Genomic DNA, 25445 nt, shown 5'->3' with positions numbered 1-25445 from the left:
CCCCCAAACGTGATGGGCTAAATGACTTAGATGCTAAATGCCTGGATGCCTTAGAAAGTCCAGAAATCTAAATCCTAAACTGACTACAAATGTTAAGCTGAAGGGGTGGGAACATTTGCTAACTTGGAACTTTGAATTCGCCAACCAAGGATTCTTAGTACACTGTAAGAAACAAAACAGCATTTAAACACTTTTAGTACAGATGTTGAGGGAGTGGGAGGATATCAAGTGTGTGTTTATAAATTTGCTTCGCGTGTCCAAACGTGTTCATTCTCCGAAAACAGTACTGTATCTAGTATGACATATTTAAAACACTTCTTTTCGGCGAACAGCTCGAAAACAGTGTTGTCATACATTTTGTATTTACATCTGGGACATATTTGGACAACATAGTATATACAAGGAATGAATATGTGTCATGTGGAGGTGTTCAAAGAGTGTTGGTATTGTGTACAATGTCCTACTGTGGCTAAAAGTAGTTTCTGTTTTTTTTTATTTTTTTTTCAGTGTAGCACAGTATTGAGAATATTTTTATACTTTTCTAAAGAGTGCTTTATTCTGTGAATAACTGAGGGCTTTTCTTGTTTACATAAAGTACAGCATGTTGTAACAAAAAACAAGCCTGTGCTATGTGTGCTTCTCTTTGTTACATATACGCATGATTGATTGTCCGCACAGCCCTCGGTTTCAATTAATGATGATAAACGACGCTCCAATGGTCAGCCCTTTCGCCTTCAGGCGAAAGAGGAAAACACAGCATAACATGACATAAATTAATTAGATAAAATGTTGTCACTAAGGGAATATTTTGTTAACCAATTTCCAAGTCAATACTTCTTCGCAAATTTAGTACCACTTAACATGTTTCGATAGGTTCAAACCTTGCCTCATTTTAAATTTGGTTCTCATGCAGCACAGTAAATTGAATTATTTTGCAGTGTTTTTTTGAAGATATAAAACGTTTGTAGAAACATAAATTGAAATTTCGACTCTCTAGTACTTTCTGTTGACTGTAACTAACATGTAATACCAATGGAATTTACATTTTCCCAATGATTTTTGAATAACTATATGAGATAATGAATTCGATTTATTTTCTTTTCTGGATACCGGTATCGATTGAAGTTACTTGGAAGTTTGAGGCAATTTCTTGTTCATTTACTTTTATCGAACAATGTATACTCGTATGGGTATCTCATCGGGACGAAGGGGGTCTAAAGTGTGCTACCAAACATCGGATTGGTGGAAAAAATTCAGAAAATTCTACCCAATTGGTAACCTATGAATTACATCGAAATAAGAATGTATATTTTATAATTATCCAAATGAGATGTCCATACACAAAAATTTATGAAGCAAATAATATATATATAAAATAAATTATTTCCGAAGACCTTTATTATTCCGTAACTTCTGAATTAATTTTATTTGGACAAAAAACAAAACGAATTTCATATATAAACTGAAAAAACTGTACAGTAAAACATAATAACACACACATTGTTACACAGTACAGGTGCAAATTATTTGGACAGAAAAAAATTTAATACCACCTCAGCTGCAACTGAAGGCTACAGTTTGTTTAAAAGAGTATATCTCTCCGTTGGTTTCACATATTTTTTTCTATCTCTATCTGGTTATATTCTTCTCAGACCACGATACATCTCAACGGATTCAGTCCCGCACATGGCTCTGTTAGCAAACAACCTACAAGTGCTTATGTTTACAAATATTAATCATGTGCGTCCTACTACAAGTTAAAGTCGAGACGTTCTATTGGTCCCCAACCGGCTTCCTTTGTACTCAAGCAGAAAATTTACCCTAATCGCTCTCATAAATAAAACTCCAAATAAGCCATAAACGGCACGTGTTTGGTGTCGAGGTGATATGCTATTGCCATTGCTAAACTTACATTATCGATGGATGCATTATGTAATAATAATAATAATATCACTAACACGACAATCATTAAAGGAATTCAATATAATATTATGGAGAAGGGTAGTCAAGGACGGATTTCTGAGGGTGGCAATGAAAGATTGTATTTATTTCTCATCGGGCTTTTGCAGCACTGGTGCCTTACGTGGGGGAGCTTCAGGTAAAATGCAAAGATAGTTCTGGAGGTATCTGAAATTCGAAAGAAATTTAATTCATTGCGTGAAAAAGGTATGAATTTTGCAACAAATGTGACAAAATTACTCAAAACATTACAAATGCGAACCAGTTCACCTGTTTACTCATGTTTATTATTGCTATGTAATTGGTTAATTGGATCACTGAACACATACACATGAAACCCGCGTTATCTATTCGATCAATAAGGGAGAATTACTAACTATTTGACGTAGATAAATTTTCACAAGTAAACATATAAAGTGTTGAAGGAAAACCACAGAATTCTTTCCGATAGACTCGTAAAGAATAGAATTTCATTCTTGTTTTCTATGGAGATTCAAGAATAGAGTTTTAGCTGTTCACATTCGTTTCCTCTTAATAATAATAATAATAATAATAATAATAATAATAATAATAATAATAATAATAATAATAATAATAATAAATACAGCTTGATATTTAGACGAAACAAAATATACGATAAGTTTACGGCAAAAACGATAATTTTAAGTGCTACATATGATAATATCTTCTGATCGGGTTGGCAACGCTGGATTATTATTAGTCTTCGACTGGTCACCACCACTTTCCCATCTTGACTAGAGCTTTGAGAGGAACCTAACCCAATGCTTTTAGTATGCTCGCAACTCTAGGCCTCCTTTCCTGCCCACTTAGTTTGCTTCTTAACTCTGTGGGACTCTTAAACCTTGCATGGAACATTGGGGATCCGAAATCCACTCCATCTACCTTGCTCGGAAGTCTGTGGAGATTCTCCCCTAGGCCGCTCTCAGCCTTGGGATACCATATTTTACCCAAGTATTAGAGTATTTTACATTACAGTCAGTTTTCTAACATATTGTTTATAGAAGAAAGGATTTTATAATAAAACTTGGTACTGCTAGAAAACGATTCCGGACTATAATTTGCTATACCTATGCATAAACAGAATTTTACAATATGGTCATAATTCTTTGTATGTTCATCTATAACTTCGACGAAGGTTGATTGATTTCAATGATTTTTTTTTTTTAAAGAAAAAGTATATCTTTGTGGTTGTTTCCTACAAAATTTCGTCAGGATCTAAGATAGTCTTCGAAATTAGATCATGAAATTCATCAACGGTTGCTAGTGTTAATACCGTAATTGTGTGTTTTATGTTCACATATAATTCCGTAACGCATAAGCCACATTTTTTTTTACTTTAGTTTAGTTTAGCCGCTCTTTCAACAGCGAGGCAATATGAAACGTGGAAGTAGAGCTTAACGTGGGATGAAAATCACATGAGCTCCCACCGGAAATCGAGCCCAGGTCCCCCATTCCCAAAGGCACTTACGCTAACCGCTTAGCCACGAGAGATGTACTGTGCCTATCAAAACTATTGGAGTAACGAAAAATGGAAAGTAACCAACTTCAAAACCGCAATAAAAGCGATAAAAGAAAACTTCTTTTTAATATTAACCGACTTCAAAAAGCAAAACATAATTAGTTACTACTAGCTATTAAAAAAATGCAAGTAAAACAAATCAGTGCTTCACAAAATTGGCATTGAAATTATATTTTGATATCAGAAATTAATTTGTTTGGCTTGAAGCAAACTTCAAAGTTATTTATAGATAACAGTAATCAATTATTTTCCGCTTTTTAGCGCTTTTTATAATATTTTTTAAAAAAGTTTTTATTTCAAGAAGAGTTTATATGATTAGTACATTTATTTATTTAGTTCATACGTATGCAAGTATGTTGATGCTCGTGCTTATTTTCCATAAGTAGATGCTTTGCTTTGTATATACTTAAACACAAACAAAACTATTTGCTGAGCAAAACAATATATTCACATAAAAAAACTACATACGTGTTACAGTTTCGCCAACTAACACGTATGTAGTTTTTTATGTGAATATATTGTTTTGCTCAGCAAATAGTTTTGCTCGTGCTTATGTATTCAATATGAGCACGGTCTTCCTTTAAATGTGTAATACGTAAGGTGGAGTGGGGAGTCAATAGTCGTTTACAGAGCCCTTTTACCAATATTTAAAATTATTGAAGTGTTTTGTTGATAGATGTAATTGATTTCCACCTGAAAATGAGAAGGCTATCATCCCGCTAGAAAGATTTATATTTGTATATTAGGGAGAACAAGTTTTCATAATTGGAACATGATTGTTTATGATATCAGCTAATTCTACGCCAATTTAATTTACCAGTATTTTCTGTACATCCCACTCATTTATTCCGATACGAAGAAGGAAAAAAACGTTAATTATTACAAGGATGGTTATATTCACTATTTTTTTTTATTTTTTAAGATGAAATCAATAGTAACACGGAAAATATATTTTTCCTGATAATTTGAAATTAATAAAAGTCAAGTTTTCCTACTTGTGTTCGATAACAACTATATGTATACTATACTGGATGATTTTGCTACGAATTGTAGGTACAAATAAATAAACACAAGTGATATAATAAATTGGATAAAAATTTAACTTCGTTTAGTAATATTATATTTCATTTGAGAAATATATATATATATAATTCAATATTGTTGTTTGAATAGTACTTGATTTAGCTTTCTCACTGAGTATGAAGATAACGTATGCTTGACATCTATATCATAATTAAACTCAGAGCAACAAAGTGTTTAACTAAATGCTGGAAATTTTAACAGGGTGCAGTTTAATGTTTTAGATAGAAAATATGGTAGGCCTATACATGAGTGAACAGTTTGATATTTTCTACATCATGCATTTTTCATTACTCATTATCTATATATATAAAAGAGAACGTACAAAATCCTTTGTCCGCTCATCACGCTAATACGGCTGAACCAATTTCTTTCATTTTTGGGGGGTTATTAGGATTTGGACCCTAGATGGTTTTTATCATATCACTTTAATTTTTAATTACCAGTGTCTTGAGATAATTGACCATTCAAGTGTCCATAACGTACAAATCCTTTGTTATTAGTTCATCATAGGTAAAAATAAACGTATTTATATGCAACCCGCATGACCGTGTCACTCGGCGGGTTAACATAAATGACAGGCGATATACAGCGGAAAATAGCTTGAATCTTCTGTTTAAAATTTTTTAATTGATTTGCTTATTGATCCTCCCAGTTTTTTTGAACAATGAAAATAATTTAAGCTATTATTTTTGCTAAGCAAAAATAATTAAATTGTTTATATATTTTTCAAAGTTTATAGTTAACTCATAATATACCTAATGGTCTGGGTTCTGGCTGGCCCCCAGTTTTTACCTTCTAGATACGCCTCTGCCTCAACTGAAGTTTTAACTATGATTAACCCAGTACCCTTTGATAACTGTAGATGTTTTCACATAATTCCATAAGACAGTAATATACTTCGGTAACGGTTTACTGTATATCCAGGTAAGAATAGCATAATTACACCAGTTGCATAATAACAGTCTGCTATTATACAAAGCCATGAAACCAGGAATATACACCGAAAATACCTTGAACATAACAATTTAATATGGTTTGTTGAAAAGAACTGGATAAATAATACTTAAACGTTTTACTCCAATAAATCTTTATTTTTTCTTTCAGTCACCTCACTTACGGGAGATTTATAAAGGAAGTCCCAGCCTTAGGGCCTTGTGGACTATGTCACTATATTTGTTTTAATTATAAATTGTTTGAAATAAGTAAATGTACTAAAATGGCACGAGCCAAGATGGCCGAATTTGCCTGTTTTAAATAAAATTGTTTATCACACTATTAATGTAATAATACAGAAGGATAAACGGCACATGAACATATTGAAAATGAAATATAGTATATGAAAATTGTAATAAATAATGAAATTGTCCAAAGTAATGAATTGTAAATAGTAAAAATTGAATAAAAAATAAGAGCAAAGTTCCCCAATACTTAGTGTTTGCAGCGCCATCTGTTATCCTCTAATTCCTTATTTATTCACCCAAATGTATTCACCTCACAGACAAACTCACAGACTAATTAATACACTTTTCTTTTCAATTGTTAAAACGGCTACTAACAAAATATGCAAACACTTTCCATCCACCACCCCCTTAAACCACCTTCAAGCAGTGGTTGTGTAATGTTAACATTTTTATGAGGTAGGCAAATAACTTTTATACTCTCGACCGTGTACAAAAAAACAGCGTACACACGTACACGTTATTACCTGACCAGGATAGCTGTGCGGTTTTGGAAGGATGGCGCTGCTGTTGTGTTTACATCAGTTTCTTGGCAAGCGCGGTGGGACAGGGGAGCGGAGAGTTTCACTTTGCAGTGTATCCAACGGTTTTTTAAAGTTGCAGTTTAGATGTTGTGCATAGTCTAATCTCTTTACGCTTAATAGAAAACGCCGTAACTTATGTATGTATTGTAGTGGACCATCCCTGAAGTAATGCAGACATATTGTGAATGGTGATTTATGAATGGAAATTACCAATTTAAGAACAACATAGCACAGTTGACAATTCAGTGAGCTTCTACCGTGTATTAAGCAGATTGTATAAAAATTGATTACGTTTTATTCGATTTCATTATAAAACAGTAGCAGCCTGTAAAACGCAGGAATGACAATGTCAGTGACTAAAAGATTAATTTTGGGTTGATAGCTTAGAGTTTTGCGCAATATCTTGTAACTGTAAGTTTAAATCAAGTTAAGGTTAAGGCTCATGATGCTGCTGTTTAAGTGTATGTTTATCGATTGACAATTAAATTATTTTTTCGAGTTTTAGCCAGGGAGGAATCTCGAAACGTTTCCTCTCGAGAACTGTGAAAGTCTTTTCCGCTGGTCTATTGGCCAGCGCATGTGCTTTTATTGTATGTGGTTCCTGGTTTGATTCCCATTGAGAGAACCAAATTTAATTTTTCAATCCTTCACTTTCATTAATCATCTGTCTCCTCTAGCATAAACAACATAATCATGGGACGTTAAAATAAAGAAATTTCATTTTTTTTTTTTTGTTCCAGAAATGTGAACCCTTTGGGGGAAAAGGAGGTGAAGAAATTTTTCCTTCATTTTTTAAAGAATTATGGGATTGGATAGCTTCCCTTTAGGGATTGATTTGTACAATTTGGTTCAGTGCACCCTTCTTTTAGGATCATTATAGAAAACCAGCCCTTTGGTAGAGTTCGAATAAAAGTATTGATAAAACAGCGTATGGGTAGTGTAAGAGTAAGTATCATTGCTTCAGCACACAATAAATTTTATTTATGAGGAAAGAAATTACCTCTGGACTAACTCTGAATTTCTCTCACGTTTTAGCTATCAGGTCACAAAGAATTAAATCGACTAACTGTTTTCACACACAATATAATTTTGAAAATTGGGAGCCTAGTGTTATATTTGTGTCTGTAGTATATACTAATGCTGATACATTATTCTGTTGAACATCTTACAGGTATTTGTCGATTGACTTCAGAGGACTGAGTTTAGCTTGTAAACACAAGTTGCCTATAGTTCAAACATATCAGATGTACGGTCTTGTTTAATAAACCCTGCTCCTCCCAGTCCTCTATCTGAAAAGTCCTATATTGTTATTCACAATGAAATTCAAAGGCAAAGTCAGTCGCCTTTATTCAGTTGTATTTTTATTTCAAGTGTAAGTATTAATATGCGCTATGCATGGTTGCAAGAGGTTGGGTGTTTTTTTTTTTTTTTTTTTTTTTTAAATACTGAACTGACATATCTAACATTGGCACTCATCTTCTTTATAAATTGATGTAAGAAACGGCCGATTGATTTTCAGCCAATTACTTCATCACCGGTATCTTTGAGCAATGAGATAACAATGGAAGACAAACTTCGTTCTTTTCAAACTTGATACTTTGAAAAACTTATGAAAGTGGTTTTGTTATTCAAATACATATTCGCTCTAATCAATTTCAGAAGTAACATTAATCTTAGAATAACGTAATGGCTGTAAGAGTTACCCTGAAAATGTATTTTGTATGTTTTCTTTTTTACGTAATTCAGAGATTTTGTCTGAATTTTACTGAAGTTATAAGGAACCTTCAATTATCAGGCACCCCATTTTAATCGCTCCCCCTCCGCCGTCAATGCAACACTTCTAACCGTCTCCCCAGGGGTCCTGGGTCCACCTCTGATTGAGATGGTACATAAAAATAACTTAGTCCAATCCCTGTCATTATTTAGCATGGTTTAGTATTTTTTTTTTTTTTTTAGAAAAAAACCGATATTTCTGCCACATTTTTAAAACTTTATTTGAAAGTTTTCAAAATGTGGCCGAAATATCTTTTTTTTAAAATTACTAAACCATGCTAAATAATGACAGAGATTAGCCAAAATTATCTTTATTCACCATCTCAATCAGGGGGTGGACTCAGGACCCCTGGGGAGACGGTTAGGAAGGTGGCGGTGAAAGATTATCAGTTCCCTCTCTCTCCTAATTTTTGAAGTACATCCGAATATGATGTCAATGCAAAAGAATTTTCTTACTCAAGACCCCGATCGCTCCGCCCCTGACTTGAGCATATGCGTGAAGTGGTTTATTACGAGCAAGACAGAAAGAACTGTGATAGATTGATTACAAGTAGTCCGGTTAGAAACACTGCTGCTTGCAATTTAGTTCCAAAACCGGCCGCCCGCACTCGTTCGCTGGTTGTGTTATACAAGTACATATTTTTGTACCACTTTACCCCTCCTCAATCATTATCTGTCCGTGCTGTGATCTACGTGGGTATACACTGTATGCCTGTAATTTTATAAATAATGAATTTATATCGGAAGCATCACCTTCGTTGACTATTTACTACAACATAATTCCTGAATACACTCACTCAAATCTAAAAATACTATACAATAATCCTTAATAACGAAATAGATGTGGTCGATGAAGAAACGCCAGAGTAGAATTCTACCACTGAATTGAAATAAAATCTTGACGTTCAGCATCACAATTGTGCCATAGGTTAAAAGTGTGAATCAATTTTGATTAAATCGAGAGTTGTTAGAGGCTACTCTGTTCCCACATGGAAGGCTACAGTATTCCAAATTTTAAAATTTCATATACGTAAAATCTAAATTTGTAGAAACTCCTTTGATGAATGTTAGGTGGGTGTACAGCATATAATTCAATATGCCCTTGATTACATCTACCTTCAAGCTTAAGCGCAATTCCCGTTCTCATGTAAAAGAGGAGATACCATTCTTATCAGATCAATAGTGATGGAAAGAAGAACATCTCCCAATTATATCTACGGGGGGGAAGTCCACCAGCATCTCCAGTGTTGGCAGTGGAGGGTCTTAAAGTAAGATGACATCCATCTTTTGGAGCCAGAAGGTGTCCTGACATCGTAAGGTATCGAATCCCAGTGTATGTCCACAACCCGGCCAAGTCCAACCATCTCGGAACCCTCTTAAAACCAAGGAGGGGCTACAATTTTACAACTACCTCAGATTAGAACTAAGATATCACCTACATTATCGGAACCAATGATACGTACAACTGCCCCTATTATTAGTGAGACAAACTTCCCCTCCCCCGGCAGTATGTCTCTTCATGTTTCTCTCACCTTACATTTATGAGACAGAATGATAATGTGAGAGTAGGACTTACTTGTACCCCGAATACATCTAACTTCAAACAAAACAGAGCTTCCTCGTGGTTGTATGGTTAACATACGTGTCTTCGGTGGAAACTCGGTTCAATTCCTAGCGGGAATTCATGTGGTTTGAATCTTATATTACGTTTTAGGCCCAAGTCTCATAGCCTAAACTGAAAGGGATCCTAAACCTGTGAGTTGTTCTATTTTGTGGATGGGCAGTTACCACCCTTAAAGCCTTACTCGTATAGATCTGCTTGTAGATCCGTCTATATAGAGGATCCTTATTCGAAAGATACTTGCTTCATACATAAAAACTTTCCGGGGAAGGGTAATCGGATACACCCATAACGTGATGGACTGAAGTCCATTTCCCAGTTACACTTCTTGGTGGAGGGAACTCATCTAGCTAGTGAGAGTCCCACCGGGATCTCCAATGTTGGCGCCGAAGAAGTAAGACAATCTTACCCCTCCTTTCGGTGCCCAAGCATCTCAAGGTATCGGATTCCTCTGTACGATCACATTCCGGCAGAGTCCTGCCCATTTTTGTGAACCCTCAACTTTACTTGCAAAAGTACAATGTAAACTCCCGAACCCAATGGTACATGTTAGTTGCTCATTTCAGAGTTATAAAATGTATTTCCTTCCCCAGTAAGACCGGCAGAATCCAACTTGTTTCGAGGAAACCCTGTCTTCTTTAGCTGAGGTACCTATACTATGTACACTGCCGGACCCAACGGGAAATGTTAGTTATCTATTTGGGACATGGGTCAAGCCTCGCCTCTCCCGGTAAGACACCAAGATGGCAGTTGAATATTCCCAGACTTATGGTGAAAGTTATACATTCTTAGGACTGTATTCGTTTGCTTTATTATTATTGTATGTACTCTAATAATACGAAGTTAATCGTAAACTTTTATTATTGAAATAATGGCCTCATATGTTTCAAAACGTTTGCTGAATAATGACATAAGAGTAAGATTATATAAATATGTATAGTTGATTTTTAGAAAGTACATAATTATCATGATTCTCTTCTGTCTCATTGCCTTTTCACTAAATACGTATATTTCTTCATGCTCGTTGTTTGTGACTGTGACATACCCTACCATTGATGTTAAAATCAATTGCAATTTAGCAATGAGATTAGATAGTACTTGCCAGTGATGCCAACCCGTGGGAAAAATCCCATCTTGTAGTATATTTTATATTAATTTCCCAAATAGGGTAAAGGGAATTTTTAGTAAAAAATGATATATATATGGGATTTTTTGTACATTTACTTCATGATTAGGATTAGGAATTAGATTTCTGGGCTTTCGGCATCTATAGCCATGTTATCCCGTCACATACGAGAGATGACGTTGCCCGGCGAGCACATTGTCTGAGGAAAGTGAAGGAGGTAAGCAGACTGGGACCTGTATGCTAGTACCACCCCGGCATTTGCCTGATGTAAATGAGAAAAATTCAGGAAAACCTCATCCAGGATGACTGGATTGAAAAGGCTTTCATGCTTTCTCGACCGAGTGCTCCAACCGTACATTTACATTTACTTCACCGATGTCAACAAAATTCTCTCAGTCTGGGCTGAAGTAGACTAATGACTCCAATTAACGGGAAATCAGAACTAATTGTCAAATTTTGTTTCTGTAAAATACATTCCAGTATGGAAGTGATTTGACCTCCATCGTGGCTAAACGGTTAGTGCTTTGCCTTTGTTATGGGAGACCCAGATTCATGGCGGGAGCTCATGAAGTTCAGATTCCACATTAATCTGTAGGTCACATCTCATATAGCCTTGTTGCTAAAAGGGACTCTAAACTGAAAATCAAAACAAAATCAAATGGAAGGAATTTATACAATGATTTGAGAATCTAAAAAATTAAAAAAAAACGCCAAGGAACTTGAACGCAACTCTGGTATTAGAAAATATTCCAAAACTTTCCACACGAAATTACCGGAGAAAGAAGCTTGCCTTGTTTGATTCATTACTCCTTAGAAGATTACGACACAAAAGCGTGATGGAAATACTTTCAACAAAATGTACTTATTTTCGCTAAAATTTTGAATTGTTTATAATTACTAATTAATTGACTAATTAACGTAAAAGATCTTAATACACTTATAATGAAGAAATTGAATGGCATTCAATAGTTATATTTTTCATATTTTATAAATTTTGAAAATTTTGTAGAGTGTGGGAAAATTCAAGAGCAAAATGGGAATTTCTACCTGTCAATGATGTGGGATTTTTATAAAGTTTCAAGCATTTTTAACGCGCCTTAAGTGACACAAGGAAACATACGTAGATGTAACGGTATCTTTAAACTTGTCTGTGTTAGTTTTGAATTTCTGTCTTCGAGTCCTCTTATCTTATTCGTTGAATGTCATGACCTTGTTACAGATGTGCTTTTACGAGGACAAGTGCCTTTGAAAGTAATTTCAGCGGATGATAATAAAATTTCTTGCTGTAATTTATCCTGTAAATTGATTCCAACCGAGACAACTGTCTGTTGCTACGTAGATGTCACCTGAATGTTCATTTGACCTGGAAAATGCAATACAAGCACTGATATCCAAATGTCTTACTTCCTTTGAAATTATTATTACTATTATTATTAAGTAGTTTGAGTTTTTATAATGCAAGAATTTTCTAGTTCAGCAGCTATGACATCAAAGCTTTGTCTCCAACCTTTACGATAATAATAAAACGCTAGGATATTTGTTACAGGTAGTTTATAACGTGTCATAACGAGAAAATGGTCTAAATGAAATGGACTAATTATATTGTTGAACAAACTGAAAGTTCATCACCGTAGAAACAAAAGCTCGACATTAGATTCTACCCTTGTCCAAGATAATGTAGTCGAAACCATATGGTTTATTTCTTTAAAAATGGATTCCCAAAATCTGAGTTATCAATTAAGTATATGATTCTCATTCTCAAGAAGGGGAAACATTACTTGAACATAATGAGAAACTTCAAAACGTATTTTTTTTAAAAAAATTAAGTCGTTCATACGAAGACAATAGCTTCCATTGTATGACAGCGTATACAGAATTTGAGAGCTCAACAAGTATTATATCAGTTAATGCTTTATGGAGGAATGTGCCATTTGAATGCACAGGGTTGCTGCACTACGAACAATAAAGAATGGATACTCCTATTGTAGAAAAATTCCAGATACTTATACAAGGCCCATTTTTATAGGCATCATCAAAAGTCTACTACTATGGAGAAAGAGATAGGAAATGTGCCAGGCCTTTATTTAAAGATAAAATCCCTACAGAACTTAGTAGAACAGAAAAAAACTTTGAAGAAATGAAGGACGTCAGCCACTGAATTGAAAACTCGACACCTCTCAATTACGAAGCAAGAACGGTAATTACTAGCCTCTGGTTGCAGTATATACCCCTCATAGTACGTATCGTTGGTGCAACTTTGTGTCCTCACTGTGATTGGCCTAAAATGGCTGGAAATTTGTCACGTGTCTCCTGTCACATCTCATAACATAAATTTCGGAATTTTGGGGAACAAAAATTTTTTGGAGGGTTCTATTTATCCTAAATATGTAGTTCTGAGAATTTGGAGGACCGAGCTCGTTCCATTGAATGGGAAATCAATTGCTAAAAATATAAAAATTCAAGATGATGTCCTCTGTGATGGTGTTTATGATCCTATAGAGAGTACCTCTCTTTCATGGCTATTGAGCTCCATATACGCACCTCTGTGGTTCCTTTTAATGGGTGGAGCGCGCAATTCTAAAGCCCTCATGCTCTAAGATGGATGCTTATCATTCTATGCTTATTTATGGGTACTTATGGTCCAATGAGGTACACATCCTACTCTCTTTCATAGGTATTTAGGACCAGTTACGTACCCCTGTGGTTCCTTTGAATGAGTATGATTCGTTTAATTTTATGGGTAAAAAATTGCTAAACATTGAAAAATTTTCATTGTTTTGACTTCATTAGTCCTCTATTTTAGATGCTTTGGATCCTGTGGATGGGCATCTTACTCCCTTTGATGGGTATCTAGGACCAGATACGTACCCTTCTTGTTTCCTTTGATAGTCGGGGTGAACCAATTCTGCACCTCCTCATGATCGAAGATGGGTGGTTACAGTGCTATAGGTGTCCAGCTCTATGGACGAGCACCTTACTCTCTTTAGTGGGTACCTTGGGCCGATACGTATCCCTGTGGTTCCTTTGAGTAGGTGCAAGGCTGGAGTAATCCTGCAGCCAATCTTTTTAGGACGAGAATCTTACTCTCTTTTTGAGCATGTTTATCAATCTAAATGTAGAAGTACACACACACAGTAAGACAAATGACTCTGATTGATTGTTTGAAATAACATTACCAAGTCACATGAGTACACATACAGGCAAATCGCTCTGATAGGCTGTTGTGAAACACATAACATAGGTCATTGATATGTAACGTAGTCTGAAGAGAGGGTTTCTGTGTTAAAAAGTAGTGAATGAGAAGTGTTCCAACGAGTAACATCATGCTTAGTCAACGTTATTGTGCTTGAAGTACAAATTCAGCTTTGAAGAAAACGGCTGACTACTTTATTGTAGTTGCACATTTTCTGGACATTCTGGTTACTTATCTTATGCATCTTCTGAAATACAAATGATGGTGGAAATCAATTTCAAATCTTCCGTATACGTTATCTGATTCTAAGAAATTCAAGAAACAAAATGTGTGTTTAAGAATAATGTTGATGTTAGTGTGAACGGCAGACTGAAGGTAGTGCTTGTAGACAGCACACTCAGGGAGATAATCGAACAACGCCATCAGTATTGTTGTGCCTGCAAATTCGTTGTATCTGAATCACATTTTGTCTCTTCAAAGCCAGGATAATACCATGGAAACGCCTATAGAATTATTGATTTACAGAGTGCTGCAAGAAGCCAGGTGGTTTTTATTTAAATTGTAACCGCGTAGGTCTCCAAGTATCAACCATCCATCGACAGTGTACATAATTAGCGGCAAAGAGATTTCGCACAGCAGACATATGCCCATGACGTACCTGAGAGCACTTGAACAGGATTGTTCGTTCAACTCGGATTGACAGAATAGCAACCTCCAGTCCAACGACGGCAACCCATGCGAATATACGAACACTAAAGACTTAAGTGTTATAAGCACAAGTACGTTTCTCTCGCAGAGTTACTCTAATAACTGGTCATAATAGAACATCTCTCGTGCTATCAAAGATACTACAGTGGCGAAGCGATTGAAGGGTGTCCGGTATAATTGAATTATGCAAATAATTTCGGGCATATATGTGCCCATGGACATGCAGATCGTAGAAAAATCTAGCCTATATTCAATACAAGAAATGATATGAAATTCTGTGACAGGAGGGGACACATGCCGCTCGCCTTTAGTCTTCATTCAGAAGTGTATGTCTAACGCATCTTATGACGTCTAACCTTCTTTCTCTAGTTTGTGAGATACATTTTCAAAAGAAAAACGTGCATTTTTATAAAATCAGGGCAACGCAGTGTGCTCTATTTGGTAACGGTTTCGTACTTTGGCCAGAACCAAACTTTATCGACAGTGGGATATGATGGAACTGTGTCTGAAAGCCAGCTGAGTTGACATCTATAAAGGTAACCAAGAAAGTTGTGTCGCTTTATGTGGAAGTCCGTGTTCAATTTGCCCTCACACCGTGAGTTGAATGCGAATGGAGACAAGGCAAATGGAAGCTGTTGGTGTGGGTAATCCAATATACTACCTGGTTGTGGCGGTTCAGTTACACCGTGAACTTGCGCAAGGACAGAGTAAACATGGGACCTCCACAGAGCGTCATAAGAATGAGTATGATGTACAAGTTCAAACTGAGGTCAAACGACGCTGCAGTGGTGCGGAAGATATACCAGGCCTTTGGTGAGGGGTCGTGACTACGCGAACAGTGCAGCGGTGGTTTAACAAGTTTAAAGACGATGACGAAACTCGAAGACGCACCACGTGCCGGAAGACCAATACATGCACAAAATGAAGATCTTCAGGAAGTAATTGAGGCGAACTGTGGCCAGGCATGTGAGAAACTGGGACTACAATTCAGTGTGAGTGGAGAAACTATTCGGCAGCACCTCCATCAACTTGGGAAGCACTACAAGTTGAATCGATAGGTCCCACATGATTTGACTCCGGGCCAAAGCAAAGCGAACAGACACCTGTGTTTCTTTGCTGTCTTGCCTGAGGAAGGAACCCAGGGGTATAGCCAGCAGGTTTATATAGGACGGGCCGGTCGTTTTTGAAGGAGGCCAAGTTACAATGTACAAAACCAAAAAAATGTCTTGCAGCTAGTGCTTTTGAGGCCTGAAAAACCGGAAAATGTTGGTTTCTTTCAGGTCCGGTTGGCCTGAAAAACCGGACAATTAAAAAGACTGTTTTCCTTAGCTTATTATTATTATTATTATTATTATTATTATTATTATTATTATTAATATGAGCTCCTCTGTGGCTAAGCGGTTAACGTACGCGCCCTTGGCGCGGGAGACCCGGGTTCGGTTCCCGGCGGGAGCTCATGTGGTTCGGATTCCACGTTAATCAGTAAGTTCACGTCTCATATAGCCTTGCTGCTGAACGGGACGCTAAACTGAAATTCAACTCAACTATTATTATTATTATTATTGCTGTTTCTCCATAAATTATATTCCAGGTAGTTTTTATTCCGTTTCACCAAGAACTACTGCCCCCAACCAAACATTATACCTTTGTGCATAACTAATTCAATTTAAGCCCTTGTACACACAACCTATCTACATAGGTAACAAAGAAAGTTCTCACCCACCACTTCCAACATCGATATGTCACCTGGGGCTAAGACGTACCTGGAAGATCAAATATAGTCCCCATCAGCATCGATGACTTTCTGTCAACGTTCTGGAGGCCATGGATTCCATCGCGGTAGAATTTTGTGGGCGTGAAGCGAAGAAAGTAAGGTCTCAAGTGCATTTTGCACCTCTACTAGGAAGTTGAACTGTCGTCCTCTAAAGTGATTATCCAAGGAATAGAACAAGTGATAAACAGACTCTAATATCCCCGAGGAGTATGTCGGATGCAATAGTGTTTCCCATCCAAGGCGTAAAATGGTGTCCCGGGTCATCCGTTGCCACGTGGGGCTTAGCGTTGTTCTGTAACAGAAGGACCCTTTGCGATTCAGAAGTGCTGGCTCCAGAGTTTTGAGTTTTTCTTGAACACCGCTCAACTGTTCAGAGTACACAGTTTCATTGATACTCTGACCAGCTGGTAGCAGTTCCCGATGCACGATGCCGCGAGCAGTCCACCAAACACACAGGATAACCTTCTTCTGGTGCAGTGCTGGTTTCGGCTGTTTTGAAACCGGTTCGTGGGGTGCTAACCAATGATGACGGCGTCGTGGAGCTTCGTACAAGACCCACTTCTCATCACATGTCAACACCCTGTCCAGAAATGGCTCCTTCCTCAGACAAGACAGCAAAGAAACACAAGTGTCAACTCGCGTTGCCTTCTGGCTCGGAGTCAAATCATGTGCAACCCATCGACTCAACTTGTAGTGTTTCCCCAGTTGTTGCAGGTGCTGCCGAATGGTTTCTCCATTCACACTGAATTGTTTTGTATATGTGTTGATCTTACGGCATGTGGCGCAACTTCGAGTGTTTCGTCACCGTCCTTAAACATGTTAAACCACCGCTGCACTGTCCGCGTAGTCACGACACCCTTACCAAAGGCCTGGTATATCTTCTTCCCCGTTACAGCGACGTTTGACCCCAGTTGGAACTCGTACAACATAGACGCCCTTATGACATTCTTTGGAGGCCCCACATTCACTCTTCCTTACTCAAGTTCAACTGAACTGTCAGAGCCCGGTGGTACGTTGGATATATTCACACCAACAACTCAGATTCGCCTTATCTCCATTCGCATTAAACTCACGGTGTGAGGGCCAATCGAACGCAGACTTCCACAAAAAGCGACAGAACATTCTTGGTGGCCTTTATACATAAGACTGATTTTTAAAATTGCACTAAATTTCTTTAAGATTTCCTGACAAAAATCTATGTATTAATAGTGGTGTCTGTGAACAAAAAACTTCAGTTCCAAATTGAAAGTGACTGTTTGTGACTCTTAATGTCTTGAACCACCCGATCGATCTCAATCAAATTTTCAATATAGATGACGTTCGAGTATGGAAAGTTTTTTTTTTTTATTTTCACTTTAACGGTAGAACCTAGGGAAGGGCGAGGGAAGATTAATATATAAAAATAAATAGAACTTAACTCTTGAACTACCCACAGATCTCGATCAAATTTTCAACATACATGACATTCGGGCCTGGGATAGTTATCATGCCGTGTTGAAACATTCTAGGTTTTTGTTTTTGTTTTTGTTTTTGTTTTGTTTTACACCTGTCTCACCGTATCAGATTAATAGGAATGGGTATGCATTTTTTAATGACCCTTTGTGGACATTTTGACCCACCGCTAGTTTGGACAGGTTTATCATCAAGAGTCGAGACTTCTTTCACCTTTCACTTCACATCAGCTTTCATACTATACTCAATTTGAACCCCTTTCCCATTTCCACATTTTGAGTGGGAGCCTGCGAGGGAACTTGAAACATTTCTTTTATACTTTGAATCATTATAAGTTTTAACATATCCCTGTTTTTGTTTTTACACCTATCCTACCGTTTCAGATTCATACGAGTGGCCATAGACTTTGCAATGAAAGTTGTGTTGATATTTTGACTCACCGCTATTTTACAGAGGCTTATCGTAGAGTCGAGACTTGATTTATCTTCTTTAATTCAATACCAACTTTCATACGATATGGAAGTTGACTCCCTTTCCATTTAAAAATTTTGAGCTGGACCCCGTCCGGAACTCTGTGGGGAACCCTGAGACCATTTATTTTACTTTGATACGTTGTACTTTTGAAATGATAGAAGGCATGTTTTTCAGTTTTCATATCTGTTTCACCATTTCAGATTTTTAAGACTTTATAGACAAGCTTAAACATTTTAATAAAAATAAGTAAAATGCTGCTCAAGCGGAATGCATGAGACCTCCCCAATTTTGGTAACTGGTTTTGATCTTACTTTGGCCCAGGCTTTCAGGAAATATATACATCATCCCCACTTTGTGGATTCAGGTTCAAGTACATCCCGCGTTGGATTCGAGGACGTCTTAAATTCGAGTAATTATCGAGAAATTCTTAATTCAAGATATTATTAACGTGTTATTAAAACTACTTTACTAGCCATAAATATTTTAAATTTTGTATCATACTCAATCATTCAGACAACAATAGTGTCCTCCCTTTGCCCAGGACGTGCGACCTTCTAGTATTTATTCATTATTCATGACTAAAAACATAATTATTTTATTAACAGCTATATCTCACTCCCTATTTTACACCAAATAGCATTAAAAAGAGCGAATGAAATCCAAATAAAAACGTTAATTTTCATCAAATTTTCTATCTGATAAAATATTTTTAAAAAACACTAGTTACAGCATATAAAAAATATGATGTACTTACTAATTAGTTTAGTAGCGTTGTTTTATGATCCATACTATTTTACCATAAATTATTAATTATTTGTAAACTTTAAAGCTGTTCGTTTGGGGGGCCAGAAAAATCATTTGGGGGGCCTGGCCCTGATGCCCCCCCCCGTGGCTACACCCCTGAAGGAACCATTTCTGAACAGGGTGTTGACATGTGATGAGAAGTGGGTCCTGTACGAAGCTCCACGGAACCGTCTTTATTGGTTAGCATCCATGAACCGATTTCAAAACAGTCGAAACCAGCACTGCACCAGAAGAAAGTTCTTCTGTGTGTTTGGTGGACTGCTCGCGGCATCGTGCATCGTGAACTGCTACCACCTGATAAGAATATCAATGCAACTGTGTACTGTGAGTAATTGAGCCATGTTCAAGAAAAACTCAAAACTCTGCAACCAGCACTTCTGGATCGCGCAAAGGTCCTCCTGTTTCAGGGCAACGATAATCCCCACGTGGCTAGGTTGACCCGAGACACCATTCTACCCCTTGCATGGAAAACACTATTGCATCCGTCATACTCCCCGAACATTGCATCGTTTGTTTACCACCTGCTCTATTCCTTGGACAATCATCTTAGAGGACTCCAGTTCAAATCCGTACAAGAGGTGCAAAAGGCACTTGGTACCTTCTTCGTTTCACGGCCCACCAAGTTCTACCGCGATGGTATCCATGGCTTTCCAGAACGTTGGTAAAAGGTCGTCGATGTTGATGGGGACTATTTTTTATCTTCCAAGTACGTCTTATGTGCAGGCCCTATTTAGGCAAGGGCTATTCTGTGCTCGAGCACAGGGCGACAAAATTTAGGGGGAGGCAAAATTTTAGATTTTTTTTCAAGATTCACAATAAAGTAATATTTAAAACTTGCAACCCGCAGAGTCCCGCGCAAGCGCGAGAAAATAATATTGTGTTTAATTCGCTCTAATTACAGTAGTTACTAATTAGATAGCTTATCTGATTATAATAATTATTTTTTAAAAAGTCATCATCTACTATCCCGAACCCAAGAGGGTGAGGATGAACTTGGAACATCATGAAAACTGATACCATTAAACTCAGTGACCTTGAAAACTATAAATTTAACACAAGTGGTTCAAATCCCAAGTTAAGCTGTAATCCAGAAATAGATTATAGTACATACACCGTCTTCATCAGGAATTTCAAGCAATGTGGCAGAAGTTTATTTAAACTGAGTAATTAAAGTTACTAATATATACAGAAATGAGAAGAATAAGTATTTAAAGTTAATGCTATATAAATATATATGTGTGTTTAAAGAAGAGAGTTGATTATAAATAAATGTTAAAATAATGCAGAATATGCTAAATATATGTATTAATGATGGTATTCGCCACATAGTTACATATGGTATTTACCTAGGCAGGACGCGATGTAAATGTAGTTACAGTTTAAGCTAAAAAGAAAAGAAATATTAAAATTACATACAATACTAGATGTGGATTATTGTATTAAATAACTAAAATAATACGTTAATCTGATTAAATCCATATATATATATATATATATATATATATATATATATATATATATATATATATATATATATATATATATATATATATATATATATATATATATAATATGTATTATATATATTATATATATGAAGATGCATATGCTACTTGTGATATGATACACTGCTTCTATATTATTGTTGTTGAAATATAAAGTCTCCAACGAAATAAAGTTTATAAGTGACATTATTTAACTTTTAAGGTTATTAAGATTATTCTTTTAAAACTAATGTTCAGATATACGGTATAATGTTATGTCAATGGTTCTATTTTATTACGTAGCATTTTGATCACATAAAACTTATCCTGATGTTACCCCTCACATTACCTCTTGAATCTTGGTTTTCTTCTGATTGATTTCCCGAACCATTACATGGTTGGGTGGCAATTCCGATATGCCGGGCCAAAGTCTTGGCTTAGTTTAAGGAAATACATGGTAAGTGCATTTTCATGGTATTGCTGAGCCTATCACCAAATTTTAACGTAATTATAATTACTTCGAATTGTTATTTGTTGTTGTATTGCAGAGGATTGATGGGTACCTGATAACATCTTCATACGTTGACGCACAACATACCTGCTACGACAATACAATGTTATTTATAGAATTCTAATCAATTAAATACTAGCATTTTCGGTTTGCAATTTACTTTTTCATCAGATCTTTCCTGTCAATGTAAACATTGTATAGCCAGGATTAAAATTAACTATTACAGTAAATCGGTTAACCGCAGCCAGGATATAAATTAAGCATTAAAGCTTTCGGGCTATTTTTTCTCTCCTATTTTCTTTCCTTTTTTTAAAAGAAAAAAAGTCAATGGAGTCAGTGCAGAATACAAGAATAAATAACGTCACTCGTAGTTGTGGGGTTGTTGAGTCAGTTTGCTTCCCTGGAATAAATCCTCTTCAATTAGTAACCTTGGTTTCCATTCAACGACAGTTGTGGAAATAATACTTCTTCAACAGCCTTTATTCAACAAAGTCTTCATTTTTTATGAATTCATTTAAAAATAACAAGATATACAGATTTTCTAGGGTGAATGGCGTTGAAGGAGAAAACATCGTAGAAATGCATAAGGAGAACATTATATATATATATATATATATATATATATATATATATATATATATATATATATATATATATATATATATATATATATATATATATATATATATATATATATATATATATATTATCATTCCGTACAGGTAAGCTGGTAGGAGATGAGGAGAAGCTTTACCCGACCACGCTCACGTACGTAATCTAATTTTGCTTTTCCTTTTTCCACCATCAACCCCCGCACAGAGGTATAGACTGTATCTAAGTACATCTATAGAATTAATTATAGATTTTATAATAGCACAACATTTTAAAGCATTCTATTACTAGAATCAGTATATGTAAGATAAGTAATTATCTTTCCGTATAATAGTATGTTTAATTAATCACTTGAATTTATTTGGTAGTCGGGCGCAGTGTTCGTAATTTGGAAAATTTTCCTAATCTAGGGAACTTTCGTAGGTAAATTTAGCAACAACAGATCTTTGATAAAAGATGAAAATCGAAGGAAATTCTCGCGATGACTGATTGACCAAGATAAACGCTTAAATTTTTCTTTGTTCTTCAGAAATAAACCAATACACCGCATAGCAATTCTGGGTGTGTGCGTGTTGTGTATTCAAAGTAGCATAATTTTCTTCCATTGTTGATTGGGTATATTTGTTAGAAATTAGGGATTAGATTTCTGGACTTTCGGCTCAGGCCCGTAGCCAGGGGGGTCTAGGGGGGCCGAGCCCCTAAATATTTGCTGCCCCCCTAAAATTTTCACGGTAAGCTTGGAAATAATATGGTGATGAACTGTAAGGTTGGATCGGGCACCCTCTAACTTCAGCCGGGCCCTTCCTACATTTTTGGGCTGGCTAACGGCCTGTTTCGGCTCTAAAGCCATGTTAGCCCGTAACATAAGAGGGATGACGTCCATCAGCGATCACACTAAAAAAAATGGATGAAGAAAGCGGCCAAGGACTTGTATGTTAAGTATTTTCCCGGCATTTGCCAGGTGTGAATAAGGAAAACCCACGAAACTCTCATTCAGGATGGCTTGCCTCAAACACTTGTTACAGTTTTTCGACCAAGTGTCCCCACCGGAAATCGAACGCGTGATCGCGCGCACCAAAGACGACAGCGTTACCGACTACGGTACTTGGGATCAGTTGAGTACACTTGTATTTAAAAAAAGGTGAAAAAAGAAGCAAAAAACAAATGTCGTTGACATTTTCTTTAATACAGTTAAATTAATCATATCCTATAATTTCCGTTATAGGAATAGAACACTCACAAAGGGGAAATTTTATAAGAAAAGGGAAAATTTTGTGTTAGTCGTGGGACATTTTCTTAAGGAAACCTAGAAACACTGGTCGTGCATTGTAGTATTGTATTGGAATAGTAAACAATGACAGAGTAAGGAATTGATAGTGTACTTTCTGTATCCGTATGATAATTTCATATACAATCCAAAAACAAATACAATCTGTATAGGTAGTATCAAATAGAGGTCTGCACGGTCCGGAATTTTTAGCCTGGGCCCGACCCGACCCGGCACGTGAATTTGTAATGTGAAGACCGAACCAAGTCCAAAATATGTTTTAGCATTTAGGCCCGATCCCGGCCCGAGCTCATGTGATAATCAAATGAGCCCTAAATAAGCCCGAATTACAGAAAGTTTATAATTTACGCAAAATCGTATTTTTATTTACAGCAATTAGAAGTATAATCTTGCAATTGTGCTTTAAAAGTTCTCCAGAATGAATGGTCCAAACGTCCAATAAATATCGTTGTACAGTATATTTACAAAGTTAGGCCCGAAAATCCCGACAAATATGGTTGTATATTTAAACATTTACATCCCGAGTCCGAAGTGACACATGCTTTGTAGGTCCGAGTCCGGCCTGCGGACCGGGTTGGGCTCAAGCCCGAGCCCGTGCAGACCTCTAGTATCAAAGTAGCAACATTATACCAGCTCAACTTCAAATGATTTTTTTAAAAAAATACGTGTTTCGTGCAACCCTCTAATAAAATGACATTTTCAAACTAAACTTTTTTTTTTCAACTAGAGAGCATTTGATGAATTCTCTCTTCGCTACGGACTAAATACTGAATAGTAGGGAAATGAATAAGTGAAAAGTTGTAACCCGTAGGCTTTTCTTTGCTACAAGTGGCAATCATTGTTTTTGTGATTCTTAAAACTGGTTTTAACAGAAAATTACGTTTGCCACCCGTCAATTTCTTGGAGTCACAAAAAATCAAAGATAGCGGACAACATGGCCACCCCAAAAGGAAGTAAGTTCACAACGCGTAGGCTTTTATTTTCTACAAATGACAATGACTGTTTTAATGATTTTTAAAATTGGTTTTAATACAAAATTGTGTTTTCCACCCGTCAATTTCTTGGAGTTTTTAGAAATTCAAGATGGACTCCCAAAAGGAAAGTAAGTTCAAATTAACATAACAAGTTATGGCGTCAAAATGTGGTGTCGATTTTCATACTTTTGCGGCTGTTGAATTATATATATATATATATATATATATATATATATATATATATATATATATATATATATATGTTTAAAATGTTATGAGGCATTCACAATGTAAGGTATTTACGTGATTGCAGAGGATATCAAGAAAATTAACATATAAACAAGCGAAAAATGTGATTATATTTCAGTTAAGTAAACTCCATCATCATCATAGGTATTCTGCCTTTATTGGCAGGTCACTTGCCGCAGCTGAGAAGCTTCCATGCTCCACGGTACTCCGCTAACCTCTTCGTCTTCGCGTATGATCTTTCTGTTTTAATATCATCCATTAATTGTAGTCTCCTTCTCCCCCTCCCTCTCTTTCCTTCCACCATACTCTCTAGCACGTCTTTCATGGTACAGTTCCTTCTTAGTCTCACACAGTTTCTCTTCCTCTTCTTAATAATATCAAAAATTGTTTTTTTCACAATTTCTAACTTCCTCTCATTTGTCTTCCGCTCGACCCAGCTAATTCTCTCCATTCTTCTCCACACCCACATTTCGAAGGCTTCCAGTCGATTTTCGTCAACTTTACGTAATGTCCATGTTTCCGTCCCATACAGTACAACACTCCACACGAAGCATTTTATGAGTCTTTTTCTCAACTCTTTATTCAAGGTCCCACAAAACAGACTTTTCTTCCTCCTAAAGGCTTCTTTCGCCATTCCTATCCTTGCTTTTATTTCACGTTCGCACTTCATGTCATTACTAAGAATACTACCCAGGTATCGAAAACTATTTACTTGTTCTATTTTCTCCCCTCCTACATTTATATTTGACACAGACCCCTTCGTTCCAATCACCATGGCTTTTGTCTTTCTAACTAATGTATTTAAAATCATCAAATCTCAGCAACAGCATGTATTCGAAATAGCATGTACTGTACAACAAATTTTCTTTAGTACAAGAAATGCTGTAACTATGTTGTTTAATCTTAACAATATCTCAAGTTTTAAATTTCCTATATATATATATATATATATATATATATATATATATATATATATATATATATATATATATATATATATATATATATAGGGTGTTTCAAAACAACACATACAACTTTTGGGAGGTGATTCTGTACAC

At 36.2% G+C, this 25445-nt stretch overlaps 1 long non-coding RNA gene across 1 annotated transcript in view; it reads right to left on the bottom strand.

Moving 5' to 3' along the window:
* Positions 1-25445, bottom strand: part of LOC145679907 (uncharacterized) — a 55818-nt gene that overhangs the window by 8655 nt on the left and 21718 nt on the right. The window contains exon 2 of the long non-coding RNA XR_014130612.1: positions 20616-20653. This is a non-coding gene — a long non-coding RNA (uncharacterized LOC145679907). The remainder of the gene's footprint in view (positions 1-20615; positions 20654-25445) is intronic.

Source organism: Thermobia domestica, chromosome 2 (assembly GCF_964235325.1).
Source record: "Thermobia domestica chromosome 2, izTheDome1.hap1.1, whole genome shotgun sequence".
In the NCBI taxonomy this organism is placed as follows: domain Eukaryota; kingdom Metazoa; phylum Arthropoda; class Insecta; order Zygentoma; family Lepismatidae; genus Thermobia; species Thermobia domestica.
This window is presented reverse-complemented; position numbering and strand designations above follow the sequence as displayed.